Source organism: Macaca nemestrina, chromosome 12 (assembly GCF_043159975.1).
Source record: "Macaca nemestrina isolate mMacNem1 chromosome 12, mMacNem.hap1, whole genome shotgun sequence".
Lineage (NCBI taxonomy): Eukaryota > Metazoa > Chordata > Mammalia > Primates > Cercopithecidae > Macaca > Macaca nemestrina.
In genome coordinates, this window is record NC_092136.1 from 19,552,895 (window position 1) to 19,566,225 (window position 13,331).

General features: G+C 40.4%; 1 protein-coding gene across 25 annotated transcripts in view; it reads left to right on the forward strand.

Annotated features, from left to right (window-relative positions):
* The first annotated feature begins 207 nt into the window (after nucleotides 1-207).
* Nucleotides 208-13,331, forward strand: part of LOC105471655 (PHD finger protein 21A) — a 192,607-nt gene continuing 179,483 nt past the window's right edge. For 7 of the 25 annotated variants that reach the window (XM_071074774.1, XM_071074775.1, XM_024789664.2 and 4 more), the window contains exon 1: nucleotides 210-743. The gene's annotated coding sequence lies outside the window, so the exon portion shown is untranslated. Of the gene's footprint in view, nucleotides 744-1,825; nucleotides 1,965-2,003; nucleotides 2,957-2,977; nucleotides 3,780-13,331 lie in introns of those variants that run through there. The other 18 variants (XR_011610605.1, XM_071074784.1, XM_071074786.1 and 15 more) reach the window with 11 other exon arrangements.

Consider the following 13,331-nt stretch of genomic DNA (forward strand, 5'->3'; position numbering starts at 1 on the left):
TCCCTCCCCGCCGCGGCCCGCTCTCCCCCGGCGCCTCCTCTCCCCTCGCCCTCGTCCCCGCTTTCCCAGCCCCAGTCCCTCTCGCCCGGCTCTCGGGAGCGGCGGGGGCGCGCACGGCGGCGGCGGCGGCGGGCCGGCGGGGCCGCGCGGCGGGCTCCCGCGCGGGCGAGTGTGTCTGGGCCTGGGCGGAGGGATCCCCGGGCTGAGGCGGCGGAGGTGCTGCGGCCCGGGGCCGGGTGGTGAATGGGCTGGTGGTGCTCGCTGCTGCTGCTGAGAGGAGGAGGAGGATGAAGAGTTGGGCTTGTTTGTCTCCCACAGTTTCTCTCCTGCTGCTCTGATTCCCCCCTCCCGATTCCGGCCCGGGGCCTGTGTGTGTCCCTCCTGGAGGAGGAGGAGGATCCAGTTCCTCCCCCCAACCCCCTCCTCCCCACCCCCCCTTGCCTGGGGAAGAGGAGGAAAGAAACAGCCCAGAGAGAGAGAGAGAGAGAGAGTGAGTGAGAGAGAGAGGAGAGGAGAGGAGAGGAGGAGGAGGAGGAGGGAGAAGGGAACAACCTACCATCTTAACACACTAATATCTAAAAAGTGCGAGAGGCCCAGAGCAGCAGCAGAAGCAGCAGCAGCAGCTCCAGCTTCTTCCCTCCCTCCCCATGAAGAAGAGTTCCCTCCTCCTCCTCCTCCTGCTTCTCCTGCTCAGAGTTCCTGCCTCCAGCTGCCAGGGGGGACAGCCAGCCAGCAGCAGGAGGGTGCAGTATCCCAGCTTTTCCATTCTCTCTTCTCCTCACTCTCCTCTCTCTCTTTTTTTCTGGAGTAGCTCTATTTCCCCTCCCTCCCCCTTCCCCCTCTGCCTCTCTCTTCTCTCCCTCTGTCTTGTCGCTGGTGTTTGTCTTTGGGAGGATCAGGGGCTGCCTGCTTGGAGTTTGTTGTGGGGGGAGGTAGGGGGAGGGGAGGGGTGTGTGGGAGGGAGGAAGGAAAGGGGGGTGTTCTCGTCAGGACCCCTCAGTCAACTTGAGATTTGAGCAATAACTTCCCCTTCGGGGCGCCCCCCTGCGTGCCCTTCCCATACCTCCCCCCCCGAAAAAAAAGACAATGGGAAAACCTTGGCTCCCCCCCTCCTCCCCTCTGCCCTCCACCCCTCCCCAGGATAAATTGGAAGTAAGTTTATGAGCAGCCTCGGGAGCCTGGGCGCAGAGTGCAGGGCCGGAGCGGGTGACAGAGGCGGCGTGCCGGGGGCGGCGGGGAGGGGGCGTCACATTGTCCCGGCGGGGGGCCGGCCGGGGGCTGCGGGCGGGGGCGGGGGGCACGGAGCTTCGCCCGCCCCCCTCGGCTGTCCTTCGGCCCGGGGAGGGTAGCTGGGGCTCCTCCATCCCCCCCACCCCACCCCGGGATGCTGTCGGGGGGAAGTTTTTATTATGATTATTTATTTAATTAAAAAAAATTTTTTTTTGGAAAACCATCTTGTTTGGTGACTGAGGGATCTGGTTTAAAAAAAAAAAAAGCTGCGGCTGCTGACGCTGCCGGGCCCGAGTGTGTGTGTTTGTGTATGTGTGTGTGAGAGTGTGAGTGTGTTGGTGCATTTGTCTTGGGTGGCCGGAGCAGCGTTGGGGAAATTCCGCTTATTCTTCTTCTTCTGCAACTTGTTATTCCGGAGAGTCTGCCTGCACCCCTCACCCCGGGGCCGGCCCTCTCGCATTCGCCCCCGCCGCCGGCGGCTGCGGGGCGCCCCCGGGACCCCGAGCGGGCCGGGGAGGACAGGCCGCTCCGAGAGGGGCCGCGGCCGCCCCTCCCCCGCCCGCGCCCCCGCCGGGGGGAGGGGCGCGCGGAGTGGGACTCTTTCCGTTTGGTCCAGCCCCGTCGTGCACGCAGTTCCCAACACTTCTCGTCATCCTCTCTTTGGTCTCTTTATTCTGCTGAGCGGTGCTGTTAGGATTTCTTTTTTTTTTTTCCCCCTGACCACGTTCGCGATGGTGGGTAGCAGCAAGGTGGCCCTGGTAGGGGAGGGGTTGGTATCGAGATTGGGCACCGGGGGAGAACGCCTTCTTTCAACTTTGTCTGTGGCTTGCACCCCCGGAGAAGGCCACAGGCCGGTTGTGGGGTGCAGATGTGCCGAGAGTGATTTCTAAGTAGTTGAGTTGTTGTGATGAGGGTACGACTGCTAATGGTCGGTAGGTTTTGTTTTCATTGGTGAATCTGGTGTCATCATATTCCGGTCATATGTTGAAATATTCTTTGTTTAGGTCTGGAAGTAGAGGATCTCACTCTGCACGTCCACATTGTGTTGTTTTTAGAATGATGTCTCTGGGAGTATGGATTTCTAGAATTTGAAATCTGAGTGAAGGTCCGGGCATGTGTGGGCCTCATCACCTGGCCTTGACAGTGAACTTTGTGGCTGTGTTTCGGATTTCAAAGATTTGCCCCATAGCTGAGGAACGAGTTGTGCATTTTTGCTAATAGTCGGTGTCAGGAATGTAGATGCTTGAGCTGGGGAAGTTAGAGAGGGAAGAACGTTTATATATAAATAATGGATAGTTGAATATTAGAATCAGATTAATTGGGGCTGATGAAAGTTTTGTTTTTGTTTTTTTTTTTAAAGCAGTTATGCACTATGGGAAGGAAGTCTTTTCACAGGTTCACTTGATAGGGATTCTTTAAGGTGAGGGGTTGGAATTATCTCCTTTTTGAGAGGATTCTCACCAACATCTGTAGCTTTATTGACGGCCTGGTAAGGGTACTGAAACTGGGGCTAAACCATGTAAGCATACTTTTCAGTGTTTATGATAGTTGTTTACATCTGGTGTTCACTCTAAGCAATAGAAATAAATAGGTCAGCTTTGCTTTTGGTCTTTGAAGACTGGCCCCCTCCTTCCTTTTTTAAGTTTCACAATTTACTTGGTTTACAGCATTGTTGGAAACTGTTACTACATTTTTACTGGAAATACTATTATTCATTTTAATTTTGGTAAGTTCCTTCTTATTCTCTTCTTCTTCACTTGTTTATGGAGTCTGTGTTGTGGGCTTAAAACTAGTTTATTTTAGGGGGTCATTAAAAATGTCTGAAAAATACGTTTTCAAATCCCAGTACCTATCTTTTCATAGAAAAGAGGAAATTTTGTGTGCAGTTATGCTAATGCTTATAAAAAAATGTCTGTACTTAAAATGTTTGTAGATGTACAACTATCCTTAAGTGAAGAGCATAGTAATAGTGCACAAAGTTCTCAAAACACAAACATCTGGCTAACATGTTACAAATATTCCAGGGGCTTTTTTTTTTTGTTTTTTTTTTGTTAACATCAGACTTTTGCTTTTGGTAACGTAATGGTATTTGCAGTTTGACTGGCATTGCTTGGCTGCCCATAATAAAGTTTTCTGCTTGGGTGCTATTGAAGACTTTTTAACTTAGTTTTTAGACAATTTTGCAGGCTGTATTTAAGCATGTTTTATTTTGGACTCAGGCAAGTCTTTGTGGAACTGGAGTAGTAATAGATGAAAAAGACACCTACCTGGGCTAAATTGTATTTTTAGAAGGTATAAGTGATGGATGGGGCCTATTTCTTTTAGCTTTGAAGGGTCCATCCTTTATCCTATTCAGTTGTCTGGAAGGAGCTGCCTCTGTAATACTCTTCTTCTGCTTACATGAAGATCTCTAAGTGCTATCCAGCAGGAGGTGCTACAGCAAGATAAAGGAAATTTGTGAATTTTGAGGGTCTTGTTACTTACTACAGCTCTACTTAGCTTCAGCTAAGCAGCAGGATTAACACCTTAAAGTTCCAGAAAGATTTTGAGTAAGTCCGTTTAAAAAATTCCATTCATAAATTATGTTTGCTACTTGAAACTGAAGTCTTTGACTATACAAAGTAGATGTGTGATTGTGGATAGCTTAAGGATTCTGGGCCTAGGTACAGAGCACTGTTTAGAATTATTTTATTTGGAAGGGGAATTAGTCTTGTGTTGATGAGTGGGGTGTTGAGCACGTATTTTAAAAAAGTATTTCTAATTGTTATAAACAAAAGTAGTTGGTATGATTTAGGGCTTTAAGTCTTGTTATCCCTATAATAATACAAATAGGATATAGAGTAGTTGAGATTTTGGAAAGGGGGATAGTGTGTGGAAAAAAATTTAGACTTCTTGTAGTTTTTTCCCCTCAGATTTACGGACTATGATTCTAATATAGATCAGTTTTTAGGCACTCATCTTTATAAATACGTATGGTTGATGTACTTAAGTTAGCTTGCAAAGACTGAGATTCTTGAACTGTAAATCAAGTTCTATCAGTGGTAGGTCATTGCTGATATAACAATAACTGCATAAGGATGAATATAGCTACTTTAACAGTTTCATAGCATTTATAGCGCATGGTCCTTTGAAACTCTGTTAGTGTTAGGTGAATTGATTATTACTGGAAATATCATGCCACTGTGGTTGCTTGTAAAGTTTTGTGTCAAAATTTTAAAAATTTGGGGATGCTAGAAACTTGATAAATCTGCTTTGAATTTTGTCTATTTTGTAGGCAAAATACTGTTTTCTCAGTAAGACCAAATGAGATAATACATATAAAAGTTCTTCGTAAGTGGTAAAAAAGCATGCGGATATTAAGTTGTTGAGATAGGTAACTAATTAATACATGGACAGAAGCTTCTGTCTTAAAATGCTAACTTTTTCCATATCAGTTGAGAAAGTAATACATTTAAAGTGCACTGGGCACTGTAAGTTTTTTTGTTTTTTAAGACAGAGTCTCGGTCTGTTGCTCAGGCTGGAGTGCAATGGCATGATCTCTGCTCATGGCAACCTCTGCCTCCCAGGTTCAAGTGATTCTCCTGCCTCTCAGCCTCCTGAGTAGCTGTGATTACAGGTGTCTGCCACTACGCCCGGCTAAGTTTTGTATTTTGAGTAGAGACGGGGTCTCACCATGTTAGTCACGCTGGTCTTGAACTCCTGACCTCAGGTGATCCACCTGCCTCAGCCTCCCAAAGTGCTGGGATTATAGGCATGAGCCACTGCGCCCAGCCTAAATTTGTGTTTTTAAATACTGCTGTGATTACCAAAAATGTCTTTGTTATAGTTTTGAAGCTGCTTTTGAAAAAATGCTGCCTTGTCAGTTTCCCATAATATATGTAAAAAAAAAAAAAAAAAAAAAAAAGAAGTCATTTTCCCTTTTGAAGATCCTGTGAATTGTATGTCCCCTGTTACAGTTTTTCTTCATTTCTCCATTGATGTGATGTGATAGTAGTTGATTTTAGTGAGTGTGTAAGTTCCCTGATTCTTCTATAGACTCTTATTAACACAGAGTAACAGATGTCATGGTTAAAGTTTTGAATGTTTTGACTGACTCCGGTAACTTTCTGAAAAATTCTTACTGCCTAAAGCTTTCAAGCTTGTTTCACAGTGAAAAAGATGTATATCTGTATGTGTTAGTATTAGGTATATGTGGCTATATCATTTTTTTTTCTATTTTAGAAGGATGCACGAGGAAATGACTACTCAAATCTAGAGGAGTGCACTGAAATATTTTTGTGTAAAAATAACCGAAAAGTTTAAAGCCTGGAGTTTCAGCTCTCTTATAAACTCTGCTCACAAATTTGGAATATAAACATTTTAAAGTAAAATATAGATAATTAAGGACCCTGTGTTTGTGAGCTCATCAAAAGGTATATAGTATCTTAAATTTTAGAAGTGACTGTTCTTTTGAAATTGCCCCCTTTAGAAAGTAAATATAGAAACTTGCTTCTGTGAAGGGTGAGAAAAACACTTAACTGTTTAGATAAAATGAAACCTCTCAGGGTGTTATTAACTTTTTCATCCTACAGACAGTGAATAGTAAAGCTCTTTGTGAAGACATACTGAAGTTAAGGTTATATTAATGTGCTTTTAAATTTTGTATTCTTAGTATTTTATTGCTGAAGGCTTTTGTATTTAATTACTATTCAAAGAGAGAAGGGAAGGAATTAAAGTTTTAGGTCTCTGACCTTTGGTGAAATTCTTCTATATTTATATCTATAACTGATTTCTTGAAACATGTTTGAATTTTCATATTATTTTGTGCTGGGAAATGTTAATGATTTATGTTGACTTCTCAGGAACTTTTGTACATGGGTTTTTTTTGTAGGCCTAATAATTCTTCAGAAGCATAGAAATACATTTTGATCACATTAATTTTCTCAGGTGTGTATTTTTGCTGCTTTGCGATTTTTTAAAAAAGAGATAATATGTTGACACTGCATTAAATTTATTGTAGATAATTATTTCTTAAATAGCGTATGTTTTCTACTTTGGATGTTTGTGTGTATATGTAGCCATACTATTTTGTAGGCTTTCGTGTAATTCTTATATGTATGTTAAATTTTTGGATAGTTATCTTTTGTGAAAATGTTGAAGTAGACTTTTATGAATAACTTTTCTATTACTTGTCCATCAATTCAGTCTTAATATTACGGTGAACTCTTCCCTTTTAGAAATTATATGTGAGGTTCAGCTATCCTTTGGACTCTTCTAAAGCAACTTTCTCACACTAGACTTGTGTCGCAATTTGAATACTCCTCCACTTCTCCCTTCTAGTACCCTGCAAGTCTCTCCCCTCTCCCTGCCTTAAAATAAATAAATAAATAAAAAAGGCTTTGGTGAAAATTTCTCAGTTGAAGACAACTATTCTTCTCTATACTTTGGAATCAGTTACAGAAATGTTTTCTGCTTTTTTAAGTAGTCAAGAAAGTGAACCAGTATGGAGGAGATAGGAAGGGGATGAGGCCTAACAAGTTGATGATCTAGGTTTTATTTTGACTCTGTTTGTGGGCCTAGGGGGAAAAAATAACTTAAACACAGAAGCCAAAAAGATGGGTTTGGTTTTATTGTTTTGGCTGCATTGAGAATACAAACTGTCAGTACTTGAGGAGAAGGAGCAGCAGAAAGGAATTGATTTTTTTTTTTCTGCTGCAGATCCAAGTATTGTTAACCATGTGCATCTCCAAAGCGACATACTTACAAATCAAACAGTAGTTGATTCTTTCACTCAATTAACAGTCAGAACCCTAAATTGTGTGTATGTTTTTTTAAATTTTAAATAAGTACCCCAAACTTTGGGGTAATGACAATAATTTCCTGATAAAAGTGGGTGATAGTAACCATGGCAACTGCTATCTCTGGCCTTATGGACAATATGTTGTATTGATGAAGCTTCAAATCCTTTATAGTAGCCCGTCACTTTTATGGTGAAATGTAGTAGCATGTGTTGCAGATGATTTTTAGCTGGATTGCGTTAAATTTGTGTGCCAGCTTATCTTTCCTTGTTAGGAATTTCTTGGACTATATTCCAAAACATGTTTGTGAAGGTGCTGTTGCCTGAAAATAACCCACCACCTGTGTTAGGCCTCCTGATGCAGATTGCACTTAGTTCTTTCCCAGCCTCCTTCCACAGTCTTGCAGAAAATAGGAGGGTGTGTAGCAACTGTATATATGTAAATTCCAGCTCAAACCTATCAGCTTGTGTTTGGACGTATTACTGATAGCTTAAAAAAATCTTTTGTGTTTTCAGAAGAGGTCAGTGGATGAGAGAAGTGGGTTTGTAGTTGAATACTGTTTTTCTTTCTAGAAGTGTGTGTGTGTGTGTGTGTGTGTGTGTGTGTGTGTGTGTGTAGGGAATTAGAGGTGAGGAATGGAGGGCATAAATACTGAGTAAGGACTTGACAAAAGTAGAACTTCAGTATTTTTTGTTTGTTTTTGTGATGGTGTGTGTACATATTACTATAAAAATTATTTCCTGTTGGGCGATATTAGAATATGGGAAATGTTTGCTTCTGAGAATTTTCTTCAAGAAAAATTATTTATAAAATATATCTTGAATAATTGTTAAAAGGCAACCTGTTAAAGCAATTAAGCTTTTTTTTTTTTTTGAAATGGAGTCTCGCACTGTCACCAGGCTGGAGTGTAGTGGCATGATCTCAGCTCACTGCAACCTCTACCTCCCAGGTTCAGGTGATTCTCCTGCCTCAGCTTCCCGAGTAGCTGGGACTACAGGCGCACGCCACCACACCCAGCTAATTTTTGTATTTTTAGTAGAGAGGGTTTCACCATGTTGGCCAGGATGGTCTCGCTCTCTTGACCTTGTAATCCGCCAGCCTCAGCCTCCTGAAGTGTTGGGATTACAAGCGTGAACCATCGTGACCAGCCAAAACAATTAAACTTTTTTGTGAGGGAGGATTAGAGAGTGTTAAAATGGATCCATTCAAACTTTAAAAAACTGTTTCAAAAATTATACTTTTATTACATCAAGTCTTTTTGCTTTTTAAGCATTTTTTCTTTGCTTCTCCTACGTAAGATTTTTCTAATGTGAAAATGTTGATCTAAATATTGATACTTTTTCCAGTATGTGCTAGAGAAACTGTGTGCCACAGCAGAGAATATACAAATTTGATCTAAATTTGATTAGACCCTGATAATAAGATACAGTAAAATTGTGCTAGATAGTTCAGACTTTCTTGAAACTTGCTGTGATAACGTGGTTTACTTACTACAAGTCCCAGTATGCATTGCAGTTTTTGCTTAACTTCAGATTGGAGCACTGCATTCTGGGACCTGTAGTTGATTTAAACAGTACGGAAAACCCTTCCCTCTTGTCTACTCCATTTTATACACAGCTTCCCAGGCCTCTAAGAACTTTCTGCTAAGTAGTTTGATTACTAATATTACGATTATTATACTGCTCAAATTCTAAAGTGAGTCTTCAGAAACAACCTAGTGTTTTAGTTTACCTTAGATTAGTTGATTGTATTTTTTATCAGATACTATAAGGTTTACACACAAAATAATATATTGAAAACTTAACTTAGCAGATGTAAATTATTTTTATGCATGTGGTGATACAAGTCTCTTTATAATTATGGCATCATTGATTGCTAGTGTGGGCATGAGAAGCCTCTTATTATCAAGACTGATATATATGCTGTTCCTTTTTTTTTTTTTTTTTAATGGGGATAGTTATTCCGTAAGGTTGGATGGAAGGTTTTTTGTGCCAGTATTTAATTTCAGAGTTCTGTGGTTCTTCTGTAATAACTGTCAACATCTTGAATATCAGTACTCTTTAACTGGAATTCCTGAAAATAAATGTGGTTTTAGTGTAAATTTAGTACTTGAAGAGGTAGTCTGAGGCAGAGAAAGAGGTGAGATGTCTTTAATAATTTGTTTATATTTTTATTTGAAAAATTTAAATTTTTTTTGAGGATTCTACTTTAATTTTGTTAACTAATATCAGAGGGTTGTTGCAGGGATTAATTGTTAAAATCTATGACAGTGCCTAGCACAGAGCTTGGCACATAATAAGGGCTCAGTAAATGTTTAGAATTAGCAGCAGCAGCAGCAGCAGCAGCAGCAGTAGTAGTAGTAGTAGTAGTTACTGTTATTTTAAAAAATAGCACGCTTCACATTTTTTTCCTCTCTTTTTACAATATAATTTGATCAGAAGCCCAGGCTGTTCTAAGACCTTGAGATTCTTGGCTTATGGTAATGATGTGGCAAATTCCTGAGAATGTTTTTGCGGTGTGTAAGATGTCCTTGCACCTCAGTTTCTCCCTAAGTGATGTAGGCCTCCAAAAGGACTATCACACCAGCAGCTGAATATTTTGACTGGTATTCAGCTCTGCCGGTCTAGTACTCATTGCATCTATACCACAAGCCTTTGGTTGACTTCAGAAAGTTCAAAAGATAATGAAAATTTATTTGTTTACAATGTTTGCACTGGTAGAATATCCAAACTAGTTGATTAAGGAAAATAAGATGCTGCAAAATGCCCCTTGTGTTACAGTGTATGTAACCTTGGAAAAATTCTGTTGTGTTTAGAAGCATGTACCAATCTATCACTGTAATTCACAATATTACAGGATTGATGTATTGGAGGCCAGTAAGCAGCCCCAGAAAGAAAGTGTAGTTTCAAAAAATCTTAAATCTTTACGTTAATTTTCTCTTTTAGGACACTGACTTCTTTTAGGCTCTTGAACTTGTAGGATAGTTTTATTTGCATGGCTGGTCCCTTCTGGCTGTTTGAGAAGGGAAAGGAATGCCTGAGGATATTGGAAAATGTAAGCAAAGCGTAAGCTGCAATGTATATGTCTTAGTTTGAATGTATGCAGAAGCAGGGCAGTGCTTTTCTTACTTGCTTAGCCAGTATCTTCTTCCAACTTTTTCTCTTGCGAGGAGTTCTTAGAATATTGTTGCTGAGGGCTACCATGTTTATTTAAGAAAACTCTGCCTTTAGTTTTATTTATTTATTTATTTATTTGAGATGGAGTCTTGCTCTGTTGCCCAGGCTGGATATGGAGTGCAGTGGCACGGTATTGGCTCACTGCAACCTCTGCCTCCCAGGTTCAAGCAATTCTCATGCCTCAACCTCTCAAGCAACTGGAATTACAGGCATGCACCACCATGCCTGGCTAATTGTTGTATTTTTAGTAAAGACGGGGTGTCACCATGTTGGCCAGGCTGGTCTCTAACTCTTGGCCTCAAGTTATCTGCCCACCTCGGCCTCCCAAAGTGCTGGGATTACAGGAGTGAGCCACCACGCCCAGCCCAAGTAATATTTTTTAAAGTATTTGTTTATATAGCAGACCAATCCACTGTAATAATACTAGCCTCCACCTGACATAGTTGTGATTTAAAATTTGTTAATATGGCCAGGCATGGTGGCTCAGCGCCTGTAATCCCAGCTCTTTGGTAGGCTGAGGCAGGTGGATTACCTGAGGTCAAGAGTTTGAGACCAGCCTGGCCAACATGGCAAAACCCCATCTCTACTAAAAATAGAAAATTAGCTGGGCATGGAGGCAGGCGCCTGTAATCCCAGCCACTCGGGAGGCTGAGGCAGGAGAATCGCTTGAACCCGTAAGGTGGAGGTTGCGGTGAGCTGAGATTGTGCCATTGCACTCCAGCCTGGGAGACAGAGCAACACTACATCTCAAAAAAAAAAAAAAAAAAAAAAACTTAATATGTAGATTAGACATTAAATAGATTCTTTAGATGTGTCCAAAATGTATGGGATCTGGTCTGATATGCTTCTACTTTGTAAGCTGTTTTATTTATATTACATCAATTTGTCTTTTCAAGACCTAATATTAAAATGAAATAAATTCAGCAGTTACAAAGGAGTTAATACAAAGGGTTAAATATAAGGAGAAAAATAGTCCCTGGTGTTAATGGGCCAATACAGAAAATATTAGGTTTGGAGGAATTCTCATTCCATATTTTTATCATTATGGTACCCATGTGATTACTGAAATACTAAAGTTGGAAATCAGGAGAGGAAATAAGGAGAGTAAAACTGGGCAACCATGTGGATTCAGTGTAGAGACCTTTGACACACCTAAATTATTGAGCAGTTTTCTTTTTTAATGAAATGTCCCAGGTCAGTATAAAGGAATGTGATGTTGCGATGATGTCAGAAGACTTGGCCTTAAGTATACTCCTGTCACTTAGTTGTACACTCTTGGGAAATTCATCCTTGCTGGGCTTTAGTGGTAAAATGGGGATAATAATAAGGGCCTGCTTCACTATGATATTAAAAGGATTAGATAAGATAATACTCATGAATGTACTTTATATTACTAAAGTTGTATATGTAAATTGAATTTTTAATCAGCAGTAAGGGGCTGGGTTTTAAGATATTTGTCTATATCATGTTAATAATATTATACAATTTTAAATAATGAGTCAGAACCAAAAAATTAGTGATCCACCCTGCTCCCAATAGACCAGTTCTTTTTTTTTTGACACGGAGTCTTGCCCTGTTGCCCAGGCTGGAGTGCGGGGGGGCCATCTCGGCTCACTGCAACCACTGCCTTCTAGGTTCAAGTGATTCTCCTTCCTCAGCCTTCCCGAGTATCTGGGACTACAGGCATGTGCCACTACACACGGCTCATTTTTGTATTTTCAGTAGAGACAGGGTTTCACCATGTTGGCTAGACTGGTCTCTAACTCCTGATCTCAAGTGATCCACCTGCCTCAGCTTCCCAAAGTGCTGAGATTATAGGCCTGAACCACCGCGCCTGGCCCAATAGACAAGTTCTTGACATGTGTTTACGTGTGTGTTTATGGTGTAGTTCTTAACAACATACACATTGATACATATGTGTGTATATTATAAGTATCATAAATGTGCTGGTATGTTGTCATGGGAATGAAAAATTTTAACTATGAACTTTAATGTTTTAAAAATTTTATTTTATTAACTATACAAATTTTATGTGTTAATATACAAACTTACAAAAATATATTTATTTGTGTTTGGAGAAGTGACATACACACATTTTGGAGAAATGACATAGATTTTAAATGTTTGACAGGTTGTGAACGGTTTTTGTACGTTAGGTTTATCTGTTGTCATCAATAATATGGAGTGTTTATTATGTATAGTGCTAAGCCTTTTTCCACATAGGATCTCATTTAGTTTTAATCCTCACAGCAATATTCTGAGGATTTACTATTATTATCCTACCTCCATTTTACAAATGAAGAAGTAGAGGTTTCCCTGAGATCACATAGGTAACAAATGATACAACCTGGATTCAAGCCCAGGTTTGATTCCTGAGCCCTTGCTCTTAAATGTCCAAAATGCTGTGCTAAACTATGTAATTCCCATGGAAACCTAGAAATGAATTACTAAAGAAGTTTTCAATTTACTGAAATGGCCACAGCTACGATGTATCATTTTGAGGCTATTTCCTGTTGATTTTGGTTGGGTTAGGTTGAATAGTTTGAAAGTAGTAAACATTGGAATGGGATGGAAATGAAGACATTTGGGACAGTGCCTGCTTTGTTCATCCTTGTATATCCATTGCCAAGCATAGTGTGTAGCATGGGGTGGGGTCTAATACCTGTTTCTTCAAAGTTTGGAAGTTGGGCACTTTATAAAGCACAGTGTAAGTTAGTTTAATACATTTTTAATAGGTGCAAATGGTTTACATTCACTATTTCAGTCAGTCCTTAAGTAACTATCAACGTTTTAGAGTGTTAGATAAGTGTCCTTTCAAGAAATACAAAAACTGTGCATCTAAGTTAGAAAGTCATTCTAGCAATATAGATACGTATAAAGTAGAAAATTAGTCATTCTGTTCCCATCCTACTTTTAAACTTTTTCTGTGCATTTACATATGTATTATATATATATATATACACATACATATACACACACACACACACAATTTTTAAAGAAGTTTAATTATACCATAATAGTCTTTCAAAGTTTACTTTTTTCCAGGTGACTATTTAAAAAACTTGTTTATTTTTGAAAATAGGGCTCATGTGGGAAGTGGGAGTAAGGTTGGAGGAAGAGAGGTAGGTAAGATTTATACATTAAGATT